Source organism: Mus musculus, chromosome 18 (assembly GCF_000001635.26).
Source record: "Mus musculus strain C57BL/6J chromosome 18, GRCm38.p6 C57BL/6J".
Lineage (NCBI taxonomy): Eukaryota > Metazoa > Chordata > Mammalia > Rodentia > Muridae > Mus > Mus musculus.
Genome location: NC_000084.6, coordinates 38,005,492 through 38,024,794, shown reverse-complemented (window position 1 = coordinate 38,024,794; position 19,303 = coordinate 38,005,492).

Below are 19,303 nucleotides of genomic sequence, written 5' to 3'. Positions count from 1 at the left end.
ACCAGATACATACAAGTCCCCACTGGCCTGAGATCGCCCTTCCAGAGGTATTCCAAACCCATTTTACAGCTCAGAGAATTGAGGCCTACGAGGTCATTGAGGCTGATCTGAAAGAGGCAGGACTCTAATCTATGGATTCGTTCACTCAACATGTAAGCCCCTCTTGCATGCAGGAGATACAGTAGAGGACAAATGACCAGGTCCTTAGCATCCTGGGGCTTATAGTCTAGGTGAGGAGACTTAGACTATAGAGTCTAATGGGAAAAATAATGTCCAGCTGAGGAGTAAATGAACCTGTGTGGAGCTATAGGGACTACCCGTCCTCAGCCTGCCTCCCCTTCACCGCTCCCTAGGGGACCAGGATGTGTCAACCTTGGCTTCAAGACAGGCTACAAAGGAAGGTGGCTCTGGGTGTGGGATTAAGATGGAGGGTGCAGGCCCCAAGGCCAGAACACTCCCAACCCCAGCGGCGGCTCTCACGGTCAGCCATCAGCACCTGCTGCCACAGGCTCTCCCACTGTGGGCAAGCTGCTGAATTATTTCCTATCCCAACCCGAGGAGGTTTTAATCTGTCTTTATACAGCAGCCGCGCTGCCTGCGCTGCTGTTATTACTGAGTTTTCTGTACACTGATCCTGCCTCTCCTGGCAGCTCAAACCAAAAGGAAGGTTCTGAGATGAAGCCGGGAGGGGCCCCCCACTCTGGAAAAATTTATGGGAACACCAAGGCTTGATGTGGGCAGGAGCCTGGAGCACTCAGGCAACAGACATCATAAGCCAGGATTTCAGCCCTGCCCTCGAGGTTGGGCTGCAGTCAGAGTGCAGGATTTGGGTGTGAAGGGACCTAGTCTATAGTCTACATTCTGAGCACAGAAGAATGGGGCTATGCCGCAGAACCACAGTTTGGGCAGCTTTGCAGCTCCAAGCAGAGAGATGGAAGGAGAGGAAGAAGCTGAACGGAGCATAGTAGGCTAGCAGCTGCCTGTAATCCCAATACTCTAGAAGCAGGAGATCAATGGGAGTTTAAGGTCAGCTTGGTCTACATAAAGAGTTCCAGGCCAGCCGGGGCTACATAGTAAATCCCATCTCAAAGAACTGGAAAACTCATAGTTCTAGGTCTATGGTTTACAGTTTAGGCACCCAAGGGTCAGCTGCTTCCACTCACTTACAAAATGGGAGTGGCTGCTCCATCTACCGCTGGTTGGACTCTGCACAGCACTTCACCAAGCATGAATGTCTGTAGCATGGGAGGAGGAGGCCTGGGCTCTGCTCCCTGGAGAGATTTTTTTATGCATCTTAGGCAGACAGAGGTGGCAGGCCCACGTGAGGGGCTATTACTGTTGAGTCACAGCTCACAGATGCTAATAAAGGTGTGAGAAGATGTGTGGAGGCATCAGGCAGACACACATGCCCAGTTGCTCCCACAGTCGGCCAGTGACAGACACACTCAGTCTCTGACAGCTGTCCAGGCTTGCAGCTGAGGTAACCCTCCCCGCCTTCAGCCCCGCCTGACAGTGGAGAATGTGGGACACAGGTTTCCACTTGCTGGTTCCCCTCCCCCACCATGGTGCTAGTGGACACTTGAGTCTGACCTCTCAAATGTATACAAATCTCAGCCTGAGATTCTCTGTGGGCCGAGACCCCCCCCAACTGCGTGGCCTGGGGCTATGCCATGGACTGAGGCTACCTTGGCCTCTCTTGCCTCTCTGTCTGCAATTTGTTCCCCAATGGGACAATTTCACTTCTAAACTCCATCCTTTTGAGGAGAGGGACTTTATCTTCTGAGTCATCGATAGTAGATGATCAATAAATATAAAATTGACTTGTCTCCGCCCCAGTTGACTGTTTGTTGTAGCTCTCTGGGAAGATCTTTTTTTTTTTTTAAGTTTAAAATAATTAAAAGTAAATAATCAAACATTTTTCTCATTAGCATATATTAATTATACAGAATGATGAGTTTCATTATGATATTTTCAGGTGTGTACTTAACATAGTCTGATCATATTCACAGCACTCACATCACCCTTTCTGGTCCCCCCCCCCCCAACTCCAATGGTCTTCATTCTTTTCTCAGCTGGACCCTCTTCGACTTCCATGCCTCCTCCTCCTCCTCCTCTTTCTCTTCCTCCTCCTTCTCCTTTTCCTCTGGAATTTACAGTAATCCTCTCACCCTGGCCTCAAAGGGTGGGGATTGCAGGTATGTGCTACCCACTAAGAATATTCTGAGTAATAATATTAATGGCAGCGTTGAGAAGAGCATCTCCCATTTACTTCTGGAGAATGCCTTCTCAGGACTCCCTCCCTTTCCCCCATCCCCACCTCCATCACAGCTCCGACTTCCATAGCCATCCATTCTCAAGCCAGGCCCCAGGTCCTCTTCTCTGCTTTGCCTTCAGCATAAAAGCATCGAGCCCCTGCCGCCCCTGCTCTGGCTTCCTAGGGAATTTCTGGCCTCTTTCCCCGTCCAAACTGCACAGCTCTGGGTCTTCAGACGCTCTGAGGCTGGGCTCCTCTTTCCCCACCACCCAGCTGGGTCTAGTAAATGCCGAGTCATCTTCAGCTGGTGCCCATCTCCAGCTCCTCTAGCCAGAGGACGAGCTGCCAGGATCGAACCCAGAAAAAGATCCACTTCTGGAAGCATCCATACTGGTACGGCGAGGGCGCATGCCTCCGCTCCTGCTTCCTCACTGCTCATGGGCTACACCTGGAGAGCAGGCCTGGGCTAAAGCACCTGTGCTGCCCAGTGTCAGTGCCTCCCGTGCCCTTCCCCCCTAGAAGCATGCTGACAACCCAGCCTCAGTTTCTGCCTGGGGCCCTTCCTGCTAAGGAGCTGCCAAGGGCACATTTGCAGGGCTGCGTCACAGCTGCAGTGCCTGTGAACGCTAATAATTAAGCCCCTACAAACCGCCTGCAGATAACCGTAATCCCTTGTATTTATACAGCCCTGAGCACATTTGGAAGCTTCTTCATATATATTATCTTGTGTGATCTCCCACAATAATCCTATTGGGTAGTTCTGGGAAGGGAATTACTGTCCTTATTTTGAAGAAGAGAAAACTAAGACTTAGGGAGGAGAGTCTCATCTGAGGTCACAACAGCCTTTGGGGCCAGAGCTGGGGTCAGAGCTGACGCCAGGACACAGGTTCCTGACAGTCCAGGACTATCATCTGTACTCATGTCCAAGATTCCAAGCCTATTCCCAATATGGCCTGGACAGCACAATCCCTCCTGGTTCTTCCATCTACTCTGGTCTCGTTGCAGCAATAAATAGGTGTTGAGCACATTTATGCAACTCAAATGATTAAATTTAAAACGATTTTGCCATATAAGTAATATTACTAGCCTCCGTGGTACAGATGAGGTGCCCAAGCACAGAGAAGTTAAGTAACTTGCCTGAAGTCAGACAGGATATTTGGATTCAGGACAAACCTTTAGTTTGTTTGAACAAACTCAGACTTAGCTGCTAGCTGCTGGTCCCTCTCTAGCTTAATTGAGGCCACCATTTAGAACAAACCTCCAACTCAGTGTCACTGGGCAATCTCTTCCTGTAGCTGTCCACACTCGCAAGTTACTTGTCTATTTACCTACTCACTTTACAAACATTCAGAAAGACTTCCTCTGGGTCAGACAACAAGACTATGAACTGGCTGCTCTTCCAAAAGACCCAGGTTCAATTCCCAGCACCCACGTGGCAGCTCACATCTGTCTGAAACTTCTGTTCCAGGGAATCTGACACCCTCACACAGCCATGCATGCAGGCAAACACCAATGCACATTTATATATATATGCATATATATATATATATGCATGCTGGTGATGGCCTTTAATCCCAGCACTCAGGAGGCAGAGGCAGGCAGATTCCTGAGTTCGAGGCCAGCCTGATCTTCAGAATGAGTTCCAGGACAGCCAAAGCTACCCAGAGAAACCCTGTCTTGGAAAATAAAACCACAAAAAACAAATAAACAGAATACTAAGAACATGGCTGGAGAGATGACTCAGCAGTGAAGAGCACTTGCTGCTCTTCCAGAGGACACAGACTTGCCTCCCACACTGAATGTAATTCCAGTTCTAAGGGACCTGACATCTTCTGACCTCTGTGGGCATGCATGCAATTGGTAAATACACAGACAAGCAAGCAAGCAGGCAGGTACAGACACATGAATAAAAATGAAAGTTAAAAAGTTGGGCTGGAGAGATGGCTCAGAGGTTAAGAACACTGACTGCTCTTCCAGAGATCCTGAGTTCAATTCCCAGCAACCACATGGTGGCTCACAACCATCTGTAATAAGATCTGATGCCCTCTTCTGGTGTGTCTAAAGAGAGCACACACACACACACACACACACACACACACACATACACACACAGTTAAAAAGTTAAAAAAACAACAATTATTAAGAACACCATGGCTCAGTTTCCCACTCTAGAGTATTTGTGCCCAAGCTGATGAAATCCAGGAAGACTTCATGAAGAGACAAGGAGAATGAATCCCGACTCTATTCACCAGAGGAGATGTGCCACACATCCAGAAGAAGAGCCAGAAGCAAGAGAGAGCAGACATGCTCAGGGGTGCTGGAGTGAGGCAAAAGTGGCAGAGGTACAAAGAGAGGAACAGTAAAGCTCCTGTGACACTTGGGGACAGAGAGTGACCCAGTCAGAGCTGAGATAAGAACACCATGGAAGCTGGGCATGGGCACTGGGGACACCGTTCTATTTAGTTCAAGATCTGTCAAGTCACCTCTACTGCTAACATCTTGGAGCCAGTCCTATAGGCCATGGGGTTATGGAATAGCCGTCTACCAGAGCAAAACAGGACTGCCTCTGGAGGCTTGGGAATGAAGATGGGGCAGACTGTGAGAGCCAACGTATACCCTTAGCAGCCCTCAGTGAGGTGCCTTTCAACAGCAGGCAGAAGGAAGGACATTTCAGACACCAGGAAGAGAATCTGCAAAGACCCAGAGACATAGGAGATCAAGACCTGCCAGGGAGGTGGCAGAGTTAGCGAATGCCAGGGTCTGGCCTGGGTGCATCCGAGACTTCTGTAAGATTGAGCTAAGACTTCAATGGGCAAGAGTCTAGATAAGGGCTCTTCAGCAGTGACCCCTGTGTTCAGATCTGAGCTCCAACGAGTTATACAGTCATGGGTAAATTACTATCTCTTAGTTTTCTCATCTGTGAAATGGGATTATGAGGACTAAGCAAAATGCATGAAACACTCAGCTGATAGCAAACACCCAGTATCTAAGCTGTGTCATCACCATCACTAGGCTACGAACAGCCTTGTGGAGCGAACCCTAAGGTGGAGCACAGCCTCAGAAGGGAGGAATCTCATTTTGAAAAAGTAAAAACAAGTTGTGGCGTGTACTTATCTGTAATCTCCACATTCACAGAGACGTGTGAAATCTCATCTGCAACTGCTTTCTCAGAGTGTCATCCCATCCCAAATCAAGTGAAGGATGCTGGATGTCACAGGAACGACAGAAGTGGTACAGCAACCAACAGCAGGCTCCCAGCAGGGCCTCCCTGTCTCAGGGATGATGGGACCCTTCAGCCGTCAGAAACAACTCTACCCGCCCCAGTTCAGATGAAAGACGGAGGCTTTGCTCCAGTAAATGCTCCAAGCAAAGTCTAGGATGGGCAGAGCTGTGAACACTCCCTGTCCTCTGGGTTGTGGGTCAGTGTCTTAAACTCTGACTTACACTTGGGAATTAATCGTTTGTTATAAGGCCAGGCAGGTGACCAAGGAGGCTGTACCCAGGAGTCCCATGGACCTTATCTGGTCCCACCGCATCTGTGCAGCATGGCGGGCTACTTGTCTGGGTTTTGATTCCTATGCCATTTCAAGGACTGTGTGAGGACTCTCTGAGATAATGCTTGCACAGAGCCCTGCATATGCTTGGGGCTTCAGTGTAGCAGGCATCAGCCTGATGTGAAGATCCCCTTTGGAAAGTTTGACTAACCAAGGATGAAAGAGAGGCAGGGGCTGTCTGCCTGGAATGATGGATGTCCCAGGAGACTGCTGTCACTTTAGGTATGCAGGTACCAGAGGGTCAGGAGGCTGGGAGGGAACTGTAAGTTGGGAACAAACTTACCCAGGATGAGACCCCATGATCCTTAGCTTGGCTGCCTCTGAGCAGTGCACGGGTGTGCAGAGCTTGAGGAGGATGGCTCAAGTGTGTCACAAGGGGCACACTGGTGACCAGGTCTTAGTAGAGACACAGTGAAGACAATCATTTTGCTGGTCTTCTGAAAACTGGAAGCATGATGTTTAAAAAAACAGAGCATACACACACATACATACAGATACACACACGTACAGATACATACACACATACATACACATATATACAAACACATACATACACATAAACACACATAATACATACATATACATATATGCACACATACATACACACATACACATATACACAAACACATACATACACACATATACATTCACACATACACATACATACAGATATATACACACGCATACACATACATACACATATACACATACATACACACATATACACATATACATACAGATACTCATACACACATACACACACACACACACATACATACATACATACACACATACACACACAAACACATACACACATATACATACATACATACACATATACATACACACATATACATATACACGCATATATATACACATACACACATATGCACACATACACACACACACACACAGAGAAATGTTTTTCTGCAGTTGTTTTGGCATTTGGGGAGTAATTTGCTAACTTCAAGTCCGAGTTAATGAAGTTGGGGTAGACAGCTTCCAAGGGAGTTCTGCTTCCTAGAACTTCAGTCGGGCAGCCAGCAAGAGGGCTGCGGGTGGTCGACAGGAGCATTAACAGTGACACATTTTGTATTTGTCATCAGAATGGAGCCCCCGGGCACAGGGGCAGTGCCCACGGCCGCTCAATGGAATATTTGTCATGTGGCCAGTGACACAATCAATTGACCCCCCTTACACACCGGTGTTTATTAGCCATTGTATAAATATTTCACCCCTCCCCAGCTGACACATAATCTCTTCTTTGCTGCCTCTGACAAATGAACATTTCTCTGTAGACTCTTAAATGAGTATGTGTCACAGCTATGTCACTGATTAATTTTTTTTTACCACCACGAACAACGATGCATAGAAACGTAACTTATATTCATTTCCCGGCCTGAGCCCAGCTGTCTAAAAAATTCCACCAGCAGCTCCGACTGACAGACAGCTATCCCTGCACTTGGGCGTGCTGACATGCGGTTGTGTGAGTGCCAGCTTGTTAATTACTGGCTTTCTCTTCCGGCCTGGCTGCTGAATAACCAGCCACAAGGACCTTAATCACTGTTGGGGCCTGGGAGGACTGCTGCGGAGCACTCCAGGGGCCAGCTCCCCAACCCAGCCTAACCACCAAGCATTTTTTTTCCTCCAGTGTCGGTCTTGGTTTGCAGATGTCCCTGCAGTCACCTCGGTGACACTGTCACTTTAGACCCTTCACCCACTGCTCTGGGAAGTCCCAAGCCTTGGGCCTTCTTTCTCTACAAATATCTGCCAGCCAGAAATCGGCCATGGAGTAATTAGTAAGCAATGTACCAGCCGCACTGGTACCTGATATACGAGCCATCTTTTCAATAAACATTCTAGAAGCACCTACTGTGTGCTAGGTGCTCAGCCTGTAAACAAGACAGACCCACAGACCTGGACCAGAGAAAAAGGTAACCATAGCTTGGGGAGAAATATAAAAAGATACTCCATACACACACACACACACACACACACACACACACACACACACACACACTCATACACACTCATACACACACACACACATACACACTCATACACACACACACACACACATACACACTCATACACACACACACACACACACAGAGAGAGAGAGAGAGAGAGAGAGAGAGGGAGATCTGGCTGGAAACTGGCCCCTGGGACCTACTGTGGAGGCCCTTTCTGGCCCCAACAGTGACTGAAGTCCTGTGGCTGGTTGCCTAGATAAAGTTTAAGTTCCCTGGGGGAGGAGCAGAGGTTCGGGATTAGACCCTGGCTGTTCTCTGCTCACAAGTGAGGGAACTAAAGGACAGCTTTTGCCTTTAGCCACATAGCTCAGGAGTAGCAGAGCCGAGCAAAGAGCCCGTGCCCTCTGACCCTAGCATCTCACAGCTGATCATTTTCTGTCACCCACAACCCCTGCCTTTGGCCTCGGCTGCCTCGATTTTTCCTCCCTGTGGCTCTCTTTTCTCCTTTCCCATTCTCCTTCACACTGGCTGCTCCCATGCAGGCTCTCAGTCACCTTGGGCTGCACAGTTGATTCAGCATCCCTGCCCCCCACACCCACCCCTCTCCATCTGCTGCTTACCCCCTCCCCTCCCACTCACCTACTGGCACTGGCTTGAGCCTTCAGCAGGTGTCTAGGCTGCCCCTACTCCATCCCTACCTCCACGCACCTGTGTCCCTTGCACCTGAGTCCCTTCCCTGATGTCACTGTCCCTGGGCTGGAAGCCAAGTGCATACACCTGGGGACACTTCCCATGAATTAACTAGCTCATATCAGCCCCACTATTGTCCTTAGGCTCACAAGAGACTGACCTGACAAACAGACCCTGTCCTAGCTAAGGCCTCACAGAACTGGACTCGTTCAGGAGAAGCTGAGAGTGTCCTGGTACTATGTTCCCAGGTCCCACCCACATTAGTCAAAGCCATTGAGGGTAGTAGAAAGAGAAGACAGGGGAATGCGGTTGCTCAGACTTCTAATCTCTATATGCACTGTGTCCTGGGCAAAGCAGTTCTGTTTCTTGCTGTCTTGTAGACAAAGGATGCTGGGGTCTATTACATCCCAAGCTTATGTGGGCAGCTCCCGGCTCAGCCCCTAGCACACAGTAGGTACATGTCAAGCAGTAGTGTCCCTCTTTCCCTTTTGACAAGGTTTCGACTTGATCATCTCCCAGTCAGAGAGAAAAGCAGGACAGGGCAGGGCCTGCTGTCAGCCCTGCCACACCCAGCTATGGGGTGGTCCCTGAGGCTCCAGGTCCTCTGAGTACCCCCCCCCCCAGGGTTCAAAGTGTGGGACAGGGGCAGCTTTGTGGAAGGGGAGGAAACTGACTGCCAGAGTGGCGCTGCACAAAGTACTCTGTCCCTCAGTGTCATTCCAAACCAAGCGCGCCACACTGGAGAAAGCATATGTTCATGTCTATGATGTCATTGGAAAGTAACAAGAGCCCCAGTGACTTAGGTATGATTATCTTCCTTCTACTGCAGCCACAGAGGCAGAGTCAGGGCTTAAACTGGATCAACCCCTGCCTTGATGCAGAGGATTACCTTAGCCACTACCCTGGGCTGCTTCTGCGTGCCCTCCCCAACAGGGCCATCCAGATCTTTCTCCAGGGAGGAGGTGCGGCAGACCCACCTGCACTGACGTCATCTCAAGTCACCTCCCAAGAGCTGCTCTGCCCTTCCTACTTGGGACCCAGTGGACTCTGTGTGTGTGTGGGGGGGGGGGGCAGGGACAGTGAAAAGAGCCCGATGACACTGAGCTGGATTGGAACATAAGGACAGTGGGCCTGGGAGACAAGTCATGAAGGAAAGGGTTCTTTACTGTTGAGTTAGCTTTGCCATCCTCCAAACATTTCCTCGTTCGAAATGGAGCACCAAGCCCCGGAAATCAGGACAAAAGCGCCACCCACAGCTCTGGTCTCGATGACTCAGATTCCACCTCCCACAGCCTCCTCCTGTGTGTGTTTCTGAATGTGTGTACCCGCGTGTGCGCCTGTCAGTGCGAGAAGCTGTCAGCTGTGTGTCTGCTCGTGTGTGCACGCACAGACAGGAATCCACTTGTGCACATGTCTGAGCTGTGTTCGTCTGTAAATCTTTCTCCAAGTCCTGACCGTGTGATGACCTGCAAGGCCAGCGAGAATCGAAAGATTAACAGTTTCTTGCTTCCTGTGCTTGAAGGCAGTTATGTTGAGCATTGACATAATTATCATAGCATGGACTCCTTACTGCAGAGTACCATCATTAATCCCATTGCACTGATGATAAAACTGAGGCACAGGGAAATTAAACTTCGTTCTCAAGGTCACTCAGCCAGGAAATGGTGAAATTACCAGCTGCCAGTCTGTGTACCGTACCATGGTACTTCCCTCCTTATCTCTTCTAAGGAGTTTGGAGAGACCAGAGGACTCCTTGGGTCCCTGGAGAAAGAAGACCAGAAACCAGAGCCGCATATGTGTGTGTGTGTGTGTGTGTGTGTGTCCGCGCGCGCGCGCGCGCGCGCATACACCCGGGTGGGGACCAGCAAAAGGCAGATAGACACATGAGCAGGAGGGGGCAGGGCAGCTGTCTCAGAACAGGTGTCAGAGAAGCTGTGACAGCCACTTAGAACCACAGTGGCAAGCCTCCTTTACATGGCGATTTGCATGCATTTGCATACATTTGCATCACCAAATCAGTGGAATCGGTCTTAATGGTCCCTGCCTCTGAAGACTGGCAGAAAACGGAGAGGGTGGGAGTGACAGGGAGGGCCTTGGGAATTCAAGAAGGAAACGAGGGAACAGGCAGAGTGCTGAGGTTCTGGGAGGCATAGGGTACTGTCAAGACAGTTTCCTCAGGAAAGATGGAGACTCTCCCAAGTGCCCTCAAGGAAACCTCATCACCCCTAGTCGATATCTAACTACTGGTCACAGCAGGAAAGGGCTGGGGTTGGGGGGTGCAGAAATCTGTATGAGTGGAGGAAGGCTGGGGACCTCAGTTAGTGGTAGCGGGTAGGGCTTCGCACAACGCCTCCGCCTTGGGGGAGAGGAGAGGTGGCGCCCACTGGCCGGCAGAGGTCAGTGGCTCGGTATTACAGCACCATCTCGTGGACATATAGGGAAATGTGCCTTCTTGGCCGCAGCCCCTTCCTGCAGCTATTTGCAAGAAATGTCTGCCCTTTTCGCCTGTGCTCACAGGTATACATGGTGGAACCCGGTCAAAGGGGGCATGGGAATTTGAGGTAGTCTAGAAGATCACGGGACTCATACAGCTTAATTGTGGAAAGTGAGAAAAACATGGCTATGTCAATCCCAACAGAGTGACCTTGGAAAATTGACCCCAGTCGGTTTCCTTATCTTTACAATGGGGGAGGGGGGTGATAAGATTTGCTTGTGAGAACGAAAGGATTTGGTTCAGGTGATTTGCTTATTGGAAGAGCCCAGGGTATAACATTTAAGACTTGAGAATTGAATAACCTTGAGACTTCCTTGAAATCTGTACCCCTGACTCTTATGCCCCCCTCTTTCTCCACCCTGGTGCTTGCCCAGCTTTTAGCACAATGCCCACACACAAGGGGCACTTCATCAGCAAGGCCGGTGGCCATTTGTTTATGAGTGCTGGAGGGGTATCAGAGCCTTGGGAAAGCAGTCTTCTAATCTGCTCCCCTCCGGTCAAGACTGGCTAGAGTGTGAAAGGAGGTCAGGGGGTACAGGTGAGGGGTCACTTCCCAAGGAGTTAGAAGTAAAAAGCAAGTGACCTTTGAATAGGAGCGGGCAGCAAGGAGCCTTCTTAGAATCCCTGTGGCCACTTGATAGTTAAGGAAGAAACGCCAGCCTGATTCTAGAGGTTGAGTATGCTTTGCTGGTGGGTTGGAAGGGGACTGCGGCACTCACTGTTGGTGAAGTCAGAAAGGACAGTGGCTAAGGGAAGTGCCAGCATGAAACACGCAGAGCAGAGGTCCCAGGCATTACCTTCTTCTCCACAAAAGTGGAAGAAGTGTGGAAATTCCTTGACTCCTAGTGTGTTTGGTTGGCTTGGGGCCTGATTTCCTTTTTGTTGTTGTGTTTGTTTGTTTTTAGATAGGGTCTGTTTTTAGATAGGGTCTCTCTGTGTAATCTTGGCTGTCCTGGAACTCACTCTGTACAATGAGCTGGCCTCAAACTCAGAGATCCACCTGCCTCTGCTTTCTGAATGCTGGGATTAAAGGTGTGCGCCAACCACCTGGCAGGAGCCTGATTCCTAAGAACAAGAGTCAGTGACAAAGATGGGGACTTGGGGGTGGGCACTGAGGGTGCAAACTTCTGGGTCTCAAGTAAACCCCTTTGCAGCATCTTCGGCCAGGAGCTTCCCTACAAGGAGACAGAATGATGTTAATGCAGAGTGAGCATCTCTCTGCCCACTCAGAGAGAGGTGCTAGGGATTGAAGCTATACATGTACGGAGCTCAGCCACTCCCCATCAGGCTGACTGAGTTCTACCTCTTGGGATGCCCCGCTTGCCTTCAGTGACCACCGATGCCACTCAGGCCTCAGGGGGCAGGTTGACTGCACTGAACCTTTTAATTTTACCCTGGAGGGGACAATGATTCGTCTTTAATAAAGCCAGTGCCTTCTCCAGCTTTGGGCTCATCTTGTTTGTCGATGGTGCTTCTATCAAAGAAGATGCATGGTAGGCAGGCATGGCACATGCCTTTTATCCCAGCACTCCAGAGGCATGTGGATCTCTCTGAGTTCAAGGACAGCCAGGGCTACGTAGTGAAACCCTAGCTCAAAAAATCAAAACAAACAAGCAGATGGTCCAAGATGGGGTCATCTAAGACTTTTATAGCTTCGGGATACATTTAGGACTTTGATTCGTTATTTGGCATGAGGTAGTGACGGGTGGTTACTAACAGGCTCATCACCCTAACTCCAATATACCCTCATGACAAAGAAGCAGCCGGCAAGGGGAAGTAGGAGAGGGCAAGCCTAGGGTCACTCAGGGAAGAGGATGGCAGGAACACGGTACATGTAAGGTTGGGCACCGAGGAGCTTCTGGTATGTTCTAAATGGCACTGGGTCCTCTCCATACAGAAATTGCAGGCCCTGAGAGGAAGGACATGACACCTTGCCCTTAGCTGGGAACTATTAACAACTGCTAGGGAGGGGAAGTCATTTTCCCTTGGAAGTGTGGCAGCTGGTAGGTTGCCCGAGCATATGCAAGCATCATTAATTGGGCTCAGTTGGGTTATTTAAAAAAAAAAAAGAAAGAAAGAAAGAAAGAAAGAAAGAAAGAAAGAAAGAAAGAAAGAAAGAAAAGCAGAGGAGGGGGCTAGAGAGATGGCTCAGCAGTTAAGAGTACTGACTGCTCTTTCAGAGGTCCTGAGTTCAATTCCCAGCAACCACATGGTGGCTCACAAACATCTGTAATGGCATCTGATGTCCTCTTCTGGTGCATCCGAGAGAGCGACTGTGTACTCATATACATAAAATAAATAAATCTTTTTTAAAAAACCCATGAAAGTAGAAGGAGCATGTATTGGGTGTGGAAGAGTCAGAAGGGAGCGTTGGAGTGAGTATAATCAAAATACAGGATCAATGTAAAGTAAAATATACTTTTAATGTAAGAAAAAAATATACTTTCTCTAAAAGTTGTATTTCTTTCTGCTTTTTCTTTGTTTGTTTGTTTTGTTTGGGGGGTGTTTGTTTGTTGTTTGTGTTTTTTTTTTTTTTTTTGAGACAGGTTTTATCTGAGTAGTCCTGGCTGTTCTGGAACTCAGTCTGTAGATCAGGCTGGCCTCGAACTCAGAGATCCACCTGCCTCTGCTTCCTAAATTCAGGGAATAATCTTTTTTACTTATTTATTTTTAAAATTATTTGTATCTATTCTATGTGCATTCTCTGTGCATTGGTGTATGTCTGCGTGAGGGTGTCAGATCCTCTGGAACTGGAGTTACAGTGTGAGCTGCCATGAAGTTGCTGAGAATTGAACCTTGGTCCTCTGGAAGAGTCGGCAGTGCTTTCAACCAATGAGCTTTCTCTCTAGCCCGTTCTCTCTCTCTCTCTCTCTCTCTCTCTCTCTCTCTCTCTCTCTCTGTTAATTCTATTTATTTATTTATTTATTTATTTCAATTTTTATTTGTACAGGTGTTTTGTGTGAGTGTATGTCTGTGCATCATGTGTGTGCCTGGTTCCTACAGAGTTCAGAAGAGAGTATCAGATCCCCTGACATTGGAGTTAAAGACATTTGTTAGCTGCCATGTAGTTGCTGGGAATTGAACCTGGTCCTCTGGAAGAGCTGCCAGTACTATTAACCATGGGGCAATCTTTCCAGCATCTAAAAAAATAATATATTTTTTAAAAAATTTCAGATCTTGGAGTCAAATACAGAAGTGAGAGTGGGCTATCTCACACCTGAATTGTCCAAATAGTTGGTTTCTGTCCCCAAAACATCTGCCTTTGACTGCTATGGTTCCTAGTTCCCATGGAGAGAGAATCTTTATGCAAGGGGGGCCCAGACATTTTCAGCTGAACTGGAAGCTAGACGTGCCACCCGGCCATCTTAATGCTATTGGATCAATAGTCTAAGAAAGGCATTGCCAGGGTTATGGTTGCTGGTGACCGTGGGGAGCCAGGGCTGCAAATGTCATGTATGTAGATGCGATAAAATAGGAAAGGCATGTAGCATGTCTTAGAATCTCTACACTGTCATGTTTGGTGATAGATAACCTCAACGATGACTGTTGTGAAAGGACCACACAGCCAAGAGGGCAGCCATTCCCAACACATAAGCCTATGGAACTTCAGTGGGCAGGTGCCCAATTCTTCAAAGGGCCAGCTGAGAGTAAGGGAGCAGGCGGGGAGAGAGATGAACCCAATGATGGGCGCAGAAAAGTGACAGCACTGGGGACTATGGCTTGCTTCTTGACAACCAAGCAAGCTGGGCTTACCCTTCCACAGTGCTGTTCATCAGGAAGGGAGTCAGGACTGGAACTCACACAGGGCAGGAACCTGGAGGCAGGAGCTGATGTAGAGGCCATGGAGGGGTGCTGCCTCCTGGCTTGCCTCCCATGGCTTGCTCAGCCTGCTTTCTTATAGAACCCAGGAACACAAGCCCAGGGATGGCACCATCTACAATGGGCTGGGCCCTCCTCCCCCACCGGTCACTAAGAAAATGCCTTATAGCTGGATTTATGGCGGCATTTCCTCAACTGAAGTTCCATCTTCTTAGATGACTTTAGCGTGTGTCAAGTTGACCTGAACTTTCCAGCATGTGGCCAAAAGCATCTTGGAGGAAAGGGTGTATTTCATCTTACAGCTTACAGTCCATCATGAAGGGAAGCCAGGGAAGAAACTCAAGGCTGGAACTGAAGCAGAGGCTATGGAGGCGCGCTGCTTACTGGGTTACTCCTCTTGGCTTGCTCTGCTACATCTGTCTATATATCTATGCATGTGTGTGTGTGTGTGTGTGTGTCCGTCTGTCCATCTATCTTTCTATCCTTCCCTCTTTTTTAAAAACTTTTATTTATCCTCTGTGAGTTTCCCATCATGCACCGCAGTCCCACTCATCTCCCTGTCTCCTTGAATCCACCCTTTCAATCATCCCCCCAGATAAAATATACAGACAAACAAAAACTAAATAAACAAAACAAGTATAGAAAACATCTCATTGTGGGAGCTGTAGTGTGTCACAGTGTGTCCCACAATAAACCCCTCTGTGCACACATCTTCACTGGCAAATGTTCATTGCAGTGAGTCATTGGTCTGGTCTGAGATCTCTGGCTTCTGTGACACCATCAATATTGGATCCTCACCAGGACCCCTCCTGGTTTCCTGCTGTTGCCCTGTGTCACAGATATCCTGCAGCTTAGGAACAGCAGGACTTCTTTCATGTGTCCCAACAATTCACAGATGCTGTAGAGGTTGGGGTGGGCCGACTCAAAGCCCTGGATCTGGGCGTGAATGGAAGCTGAGCGTCAGCCTGCCAGCTCTTCCTTATTCAAACCGCCAGGATGAGCTCTCCAGCACTGCTCTGGCTAGGTCACCAAATGCTGACCTCAGCAGGAAGCAGGGTCAGCTCTCCTACTCTCATGCCCTTTGTGCTGGCCAACCCACACCCATGCCCTTAGAGCCAACTCTACTGTGCTGCCCAGTGAAGTTGTGGGGCCCAACTCTCCCAAGTACTACAACCATCGAGGGCCAGGACTTCCCATCTTGTAACCTCAGGACCTATTTTATACCACCCAGAGCCACCTGACCAGAGGTCGTACTGCCCATAGTGGACTCGGTTCCTCCCACACCAATCATTAATCAAGAAAGTGCCCCCAAAGACTTGCCTCCAAGCCAATCTGACGGAGGCAGCCCTGCAATTAAGGTTTCCTCTTCCCAGATGTCTGTGTCCAGATGAGCTATGTCCAGTTGGAGAAAAACAATCCACACAGCCCACTTCCAGAACCAGCTGAAATGTTACAGAGGCATGGAGCAGAATCTGTTTTCCAAGTGTCACCACAGACCATATACTAGAACCCAGAAGTGTCGGGTAGTCACTTTGTGGGAAATGCTGACCCACAAAAGACAAATGTTGGATGAGAGATGTGGGCCATCACAAGGTGGGATGTCTCCTTGCCTCCCATAGAGAAGACTCATCCCGTGTTCCCGGGAGCAGAGTCCCTGAGGCTCATGGGAAGCCATAATCCAGACTGCAGGGTATGACACCAGCCCATCTTGCATCTTCCCTTGTCATTATTTCTTTTCCCTCAACCCTCTCTTCCCTGGATTCCACCTGAATATTGGCTACAGATCTATCTATTTCTGAAAGACTTGTCTAAGAAAAGGTGTTTCCTATGGGCTGTTTTCTTCCTGTGGTCACTGATGGAACTCGAATCTGACATCTCTTGTGTTGGTGATGGAGCCAAAGAAGTCAAGACACCAGAGGGCAGGAACCAACCAGATGCTACCTTGATATGGAGGGACGAGGAGCTGACATGATGGGGGAAGAGGCAGGTGGGGACAGGAAAGGACTCAAGGTATCTGGGGTAAAACGTGAGGCTCAGGAAAGTTGTCCTTATACCAGAGTCAGTGAGCTTCCTGAGAGGAGGTGAATGTAACTTCAGGGTGAAGAGGACGCTGTTGCCACCAGGCCTTGATGTGGAGTCCTCAGGGCCTCCTTGGGTGAGGCCAGAGTCTGCCCCTTAGATGCTTTGAACAGTGACAGCATGAGTGGGTAGGTGGCATTGGGGTAAGAGACAGTACCAGGCAGAAGGTAGGTCCAGAAGAGCAGGACAGTCACTGCATTGTCCACAGGAGAAGACACAAGGGCCTGAGCTGAGGCTGAGGGAAGCCCCTCCTAGACTAGTCTCTGCTATAGTTTGAATATGCTGTCTCCAAAATCCCAGTTGAACCTAATCAACCACATTAGGAAGTAAGGTCTTCAGAGGAGGTTAGGAGTGGATCTTATAAAGGGACTTGTAAAGTTTGCTCCATCTTTTGTATGACGTCAACACAGTTTGAAACTATCTATCTATCTATCTATCTATCTATCTATCTATCTATCTATCTATCTATCTATCTATCATCTATTTTTGGTTTTTAGAGACAGGGTTTCTCTGTGTAGCCTTGGGTGCCCTGTAACTTGCTCTGGAGATCAGGCTGGCCTCAAACCCATAGAGATCCCCCTGCCTCTGTCTCCTGAGGGCTGGGACTGTATGTGTGCACCACTGCTGCCCAGTTCCAAAGTATTCTGCTTCCTCCAGCAGAAGCAGTAACAAAACACTGTTTCATGCGCAGAGAGAATCCTCGCAAGTCCTTGAACTTGGACTTCCCAGTGTCTAGAGTTATAAGAAAGCCATTGCTATTGTTTATAAGTTACTCAGTCTAGTGTGTTTTGTTGTAGTAGCAGAGAGTGAAATAGTCTCCCATCTTCTAGGTACTCCCAAAGCCCTGGTTCATCAACAGTACAAGACCACAACTCCATCTCCAGATCGAGCTTCCTATTCCTGTAGAGTTCTGTGCCCTAGTAGGGACTGGCCCAGGGACAGCACAGTGGTTTGTAAGGAGGAAGGACAGGGAACTTAGCACACACCAAACATCCCTAATGTCACCCTGCACCCACCTGGCCTTGCCTTTCTTTGGATAGGTGATGAGTACGAGTTGTCACTCCAAGCTATTTCCTCAGGTCATAACGGGCATTCCCCTGCCTCTTTTAAAAAATCTCTCTTCTGCATTTTCAAGATAGAAAGAAGAGAAGAGAAAATGGAGAGTATATGGAGGGCCCAACTAGTTTGCTGTGTCCCCTACCTGTCTGGGATACAGATGTGGGGTCAGAGGAGGTTGGAGGCTGGGTGTTTTTCCAGGGGATGATGTGGAGATGACCCACAAACGTTACCAGATTCTTGAAACATTTAAGATTAGCCTGTGCTGTCTGACATGGTAGCCAGTAGGCATGAGAGGCTCTTTAGTCTCAATTAGATCACAAACTCAGTTCCTTTGGCTTACCAGCCACACTGTGATGTCTCCTGGCCACATGTGGCCCGGGGGGCTCTCGCTGGACAGCACAGATAGGAAGTGTGCCCATGCCCTTCACTGCACAAAGTTCTATTGAACAGTGTTGTCATTAACTTCTGCATAGAGGAGCTGAGTCCCAGAGAGACACTTGCCCAAGGCCCCAGAGGAATTTTGTGGTGGCTGTAGTACTACATGACCTTCACAAAATGTCTCGCAGTAAAACTGCATAAAAATATCTCTATGTAATACAACCTATGTTGCCAACAGCCGAGGGTGGCAGGAGCTTGGCCCAGATGTGGGGGTTGGGAATGGGGGAAGGGAGGTGTTTCATGACTGTTCCTCCCCCTCCCCCCTCTCTATCCCAGCTCACCAACATAAAGGAGACTTAGAGGCCTGGAACTCTCTCTCTCCTCCCCCCATGATGACCTCATTGTCACAAAAATGTGAGGAAGGCAGCTTGCAAGGGCTGGATAAAGGGTAATTCTGGGGCCTGGGGGGAAATGGCCCATCCTTCAAGCCAGAGGAGTTGGTAATGAGAAGAATATCACTGACTCTGGACAGCCTTGGCACCACCATTTCTTAAACTTCAAACCAAAGTGCCCAGTACTTAAACTCATCCCTGTCTCCCCAGAGCTCATGGGTTGAAGACCAAATTCCATCGAAGAAATACAGGAGCCTGCATGACTTAACTCCTAAAGTCCTTCATTCTCAGTGCTCTACCCTCACCACCCCCATGTTCCTTCTCTTTGCTCTCTCATACTCTCCAAGCCTGCTTCTACCGCAGGGCCTTTGCACTGGTAACTTATCTACCTAGCACACCCTCTTCACCCAGTCCACTTAACTACCCTTTGTTCTGAGCTCAACTCAAGCAGAGCTTTTTAGAACATCTCCCCAGACGCCCAGAGCCAGGAAAGCTGCCTCTAACACTGTTCTGATAGAGTCCCTCCTGTGAAGCCCCATCCTGACCTGTAATGATGATTTCTGGGGGTGGGGATGGATGCTAAGGTGGATCCCTGCCCTCCTCTCTCTATG